We start from the raw sequence: 5,433 nt of genomic DNA, 5'->3' as shown, positions 1-5,433 counted from the left end.
TGCTCTGGAGTTCTGGTTTCAAAATGGCTTTCTCCCAGGATAGTCCTTCCTGTGCATTCTTCAAAGTGTCCCTCTTGGCTGTAGCAAGCTCGCTCCTTCTGTCCCAGCTTATATAGTGCTCTAGTAAACTAATCAAGGCCCATGCTGAAGGTGCAGGGCCATGCCTCCATGGAAATTATCTAATCAGAGTTATCACCTACAGTTGGGTGGGTCGCATCTCCATGGAAACACTCAAAGAATTACAATCTAATCAATGCTAAAATCCCTCTGCCCATACAAGATTGCATCAAAGATAATGGCATTTTGGGGGACATAATACATCCAAACCAGCACATCTACTATATCCTTAACACACATAATTTAAAAAAACAAAATCAATAAACAAAAATAATGATTTAGAAAACTAAAAAAAATAGAATTGAGTCATAATCATATTTTTTGGTAAGCAAAATAAAACCAACACACATACTTTTCATTAGATTAATAAAGGAAATGAAAGTATACATATAATTTTTCCTACAGCGTAGGTTTCCCATCCTAAACAGGATGTGACCAGGTGATTAACTGCGGAATATAATTTGCATTATGTAGTAATTGCAAAACTGCCCAGAATTCTCCACCCTTCATTGTAACCACCCCCTTTGCAATGCGCCTTGTCAGCTCCTCTCATAAGAGATTGAGTCTATTTTGTCTTGCTTTTGCCAACAGAATGTGGCAGAAGTGACTTTGGCCAGTTCAAGCCTGGGCCTCAAAAGACCTTGCACACTTCCTCTCCCTCTTCCTAGAACCCTGCTGTCATCATGAGAGCAAGTCCATGTCGGCCTGAAGGATGAGACACCATGTGGCGCCGAGACAAGCCATCCCAGCTGAGCTCCTCCTCCACCAGCTGATTTGGCAGCTGACCACCCAGCCACGACCCGAAGAACCGTCCAGCTGAAACCAACCAAACAACCAAATTGCCACAAAAATCATGAGTTAAATAGTTGATATTGTAAGGCACTGTATTTTCAACTGATTTGTTATGCAGCAAAAACTGATACATATTAAGAGTATCGCTTTTAATTCAGAATTAGACAAGATAGAATCTGGACATAAGAAGACCTACAGCCTTGTTTGAATAGTTGAATATTATTCTAGGAAGGTGCTCTTTTATTTATCCTCACAGCTTCTGGATTTGTAGTGGCTTTTTTATTTTTGGGGTTTTTTTTTTTTTTTTTAACTGATAGCCTTTGAAAACTGTGCTGCAAGCAAAAGCATAAAGTCAAGTTCAAAGGTGATTAAGGAGAATGGGAGGCACCTGCTTACGAGAATATAAGGGCAAATAAAGGGATATTTGGGATTGTTTCTGTCAATACTGATAAATCATTTTTTCATTTTCAGTTTACCATAACAAAATATACCTACAGAAATAAAAATAAATAAACTTTTATTATTGACATTTCTGTAGGAAAATTACTTAGTATGGGTCTGAAGCTCTGTGGGGCTGAAACTCATGAACCCCCAACCCTTTTGCCACATTGAAACAATTGTTTTCATAATATAATCCTTGAAATGCAGTGTTTCCAGAATAAACTATGAGAAGAAATTGGGAAAAGTCTGGGGAATTTTTCCACAATAATGGGTGAACTTCTTTTTACCCGTAAGAAAATACTAGGTATAATTCCAGGCTAATAAATTTGAAAACCTCATTGAAATAAATTTTGGTAATTTATACAGGCATACCTTGTTTTATTGTGCTTTACCTTATTGTGCTTCACAGATATCACATTATTTTACAAATTGAAGGTTTGTGGCAACTCAGTGTGGAGCAAGTCTAAGGACCCCATTTTTCAAAACATGTGCTCCCTACATGTCTTTGTGTCACATTTTACTAAGGTATGTACATTGTTCTTTTAGACATAATGCTATTGCACACTTGTATAATGTAAACATTTATTCGTGTGATTTGCTTTATTGCAATATTCGCTTTATTGTGCAGTCTGGAATTGAATCCGCAGTATCTCCAAAGAATGCCTCTTTTTTTCCCTAAAGGATGTTTGAGAAGTGAGAAAACTCCAGCCAAACATGAATAGTGTAAGACATATGAGCAGAAATATTAGAAACCCACCTCGGCACAAAGGGCAAGCCATGTCACTGAGGGAACGAGAGAGCTCATGAGAGCTGAGTGTTAGGGGGGCTGGAACCAGATGCTCATGACCTCACTCTTCTCCCCAAGGTTCTCCTGCTTTCCTCGGGGTATTGGATTTTATTCCATCCTTCTTCACAGGGCAAGAATCTGTCTCAGCTGTAATTCCTGATCCCTCATCCCACGGCTCCCCTGATGAGAAGGGGTCTTCTCTTACTCCCTAGGCCCAAATCAAAACATCCTAGAAAAGCTCAGTCAGCTATAGCCAGGAGAGCAGCTCCCACGGAACATTACAGCCACCATCTGCCTGCCAGTGTGTACTGGGGTCATTCTTAGTCGAGGCGGAGCTATTATACAGGTAGGATGAATTACCACCACAAAAAGAGCAGAACACAGGCAGTTTGACAGGTGAGTTCTCTTAAATTTCCAAATAGCAGATAGTTATCTTAATACACTCTTCCGGAGAACACGAGAAATAATGTAAAGATCATCTCTTCTATTTTTTCAAGTTAGCAAATCTTAATACCAAAAATCCCTATTGCAAAAATAGCAGCACTTAACACCAAAAAGAAAAAAGGAAAACCTCAGGTCAGGCTGGAAACTCAGACAGGAGTTATTATTGTGTAGTCTTGAATCTGAAATCTGTAGGTAGGCTGGGAGACTGGAAACCCAGGCAGAAATTTTATGCTGCAGTCTTGAGGCAGAATTTCTTCTCCAGAAAACAAACCTCTTTTTTGTTCCTAAGGCCTTCAATTGATTGGATGGGGCCCATGCACATTGTCGAGGGTAATCTCTTTTACCTAAAGTCAAGTGATGTTAGATGTCAACCACATCTACAAAATACCTTCACAGCAACATCTAGACTAGAGTTTGACTAACTGGTAATAGAGCCTAAGCAAGTTTGACACATGAGACCAACCATCACAATTATCTAATATAATTTAGATTAAAAAGGTGGAAAACATGACACATTTCTATTTGGGAGCACAGCAAAGTTGGTCTTTAATATTTAACATCGTTCTAGATGTGCTGCTAATGGACGAGAAAAGAGGGAGCAGAGAAGAGAGAGAGAGAAGGGAGGGAAGAAGAGAGGGAGAAAGGAAAAAAGAAAGAGAAAATAATATTTTTAAAATATGCAAAATTATAATTATTGCAAAGGATGCCAATTTCTACTTTGAAAGCCCAAGACAATCACTGTAAATTATCAGAACTATTAAAACAATTGATTCAATTTAGTGGTTACAAAACAAATATAAAAAAAACAAGAAACTTCCCATAATAAGCCATAACCAATAAGAAACTAGAAAACAATCCCATTCACAATAGCAATAAAAATATGAAATATCTAAGAATGAATTTAATTAAAACAAACCAGACTTTTGTGAAGAAATCATCAAAACTTTATTGAGGCTCTAACATAAGAACACTTCCCCCCCAGAAGGAAAAAGATACACTGTTACTGAGTGGCAAGACTCAATCAAATAAAAATAGAAATTATTCCAAATCAATCATAAATTTCAAGCTATTGAAAAAATTCCAAAAACTATAACTAAAGTGTATCTGCTAGAATAAACATCTGAGAGAAGCCAAAAGAAGTTTTGAAAAGAGAGGAATAATGACTGGATGAATTGGAGAAAGGAGAAATTGCCAAAAAGGAAAGCATTATATAAAGTTTTAATTATTAAACCACTTGGGTACTTGACAACATTAGACAGGAAGATCAATGAACACAATAAAAAAATGCCAGATGTATTAAAGATTTAAGGTAGGAAATCTAACTACTTAATTATTAAAATAAAAACATAGGTAAAATTTTATATAAGTTAGAGTTGTAGCATAATATAAAAGGAAAAAACTGTAAGTGAAAAATTGATCGAACTATATAGAAGTGTAATATTTCAATATGCCAAGAAACACGGTGAAGAAAATTGGAAACCAAATGACAAATCAGAAAAATAATTGCAATGCACATGCCAGACAAAGGGTTAATAGCCTTAATAGTTAAAGACCTTACAAATTAGCAAGAAACGGAGCAGTAGACGATGGAATGGAGTAAATGAATAGAAAATTCACGAAACAAGACAAATGACTAATAAATATATGAAAATATATTTACTCTCCCTAGTAATCAAATCATTGAAAATTAAAACAGTAACGCGACACCATTCTTCAGCCACTGAATTGACCAAAAAAAAAAGTTCAAGTACAGTGCTCTATCTAGATAGTCAGGATATGAGTATTCTCAAACACTGCTCATGGGGTGCAAATTGAGACTACTTCCCAGAAATAATTGGGGAATGTACATTGGAAACTTTCAAAATCCAATCCTCTCGACTTTTGTAACAAATTTGAAATTTTTCATTAAAATAATTTTTAAGTGCTTCTCCTTTTTTTTTTCCTTTTTCTTTTTTCAGACCCCCTTTATTGTTGATGAATTTTTGCCCATTCAATACTGGGGTTGAGATGGATTCTGTTAAATTCTCTCACTACTGTTGCATATATGCCAGGGTTTTGTTTTTTTTTTCCTAGTTTTTTTATTAGAGGAGACGTAGGTTTACAGAAAAAAAATATGGAATACTTTATAAATTTGCACGTCATCCTTGCACAGTGGCCACGCTAATCTTCTCTGTATCTAATTTTAGTATATGTGCTGACAAAGCAAGCACTAAGTTTATATCCTTTCGCCAACCATTTTGCCTCTAAAAATCTACCCAAAGAAAATAACAAAAGATGTGCATAAAGATTTATGAAGCGATTATGGATGAAGATGATGGTGACAATGACAATGATGAAGAAAATAAGAATTTTAGATGAGACGCAAATTTTGTTACAAATGCAAGGAATGTCTTTGACTTCTATCCACATAATCTGTGGCCCCAAATATATAGATGAAAAAGGGAAAGTCCTGCCCAGTAAGCAGAGGCCACAAAGCTTTCTAACACTAACATGATTTTAAGTTCCATGCCAAAAGCATTTACACAAGAAAATTAGCATTTCACTTCTTTATTCTCCTTTAACATCTTAGAAATCTCTCCTAAAATTGAGCATCATAGAGAAAGAAGAATGTAAATCTATTTCTTTGAGAGGACGGAAATGATCTTTCCTCTGTCCTTCTCCCAAACCTTGTGTCTTGCCCTTTTACAGCCCAGGAAAGGGGGAAAAAAAAAAAAAAAAAAAAAGTCACGCGGGACAGGGCTGTCTCCCTATCTACATGGCAAGCCAGACTCTGTGACTCTGATTAGATGTAGCAGAGCCTTGCACTGTAGGAGTTCACCTTGTTTACATTTATCCGGGTTTCTTAGTGAGAA

The 5,433-nt window shown here is 36.4% G+C and overlaps 1 non-coding gene across 1 annotated transcript; it reads right to left on the bottom strand.

The window, feature by feature from the left end:
• Nucleotides 1-4,688: 4,688 nt before the first annotated feature.
• LOC119516221 lies at nucleotides 4,689-4,791 on the bottom strand. Its single transcript, XR_005213233.1, has one exon. It is a non-coding gene; the product is annotated as a U6 spliceosomal RNA (small nuclear RNA).
• Nucleotides 4,792-5,433: the final 642 nt, after the last annotated feature.

The sequence above is a fragment of the Choloepus didactylus genome, chromosome 19 (assembly GCF_015220235.1).
Source record: "Choloepus didactylus isolate mChoDid1 chromosome 19, mChoDid1.pri, whole genome shotgun sequence".
NCBI classification, from domain to species: Eukaryota; Metazoa; Chordata; class Mammalia; order Pilosa; family Megalonychidae; genus Choloepus; species Choloepus didactylus.
The sequence above is the reverse complement of the archived record's forward strand: the minus strand, read 5'-3'. Positions and strand labels throughout refer to the sequence as shown.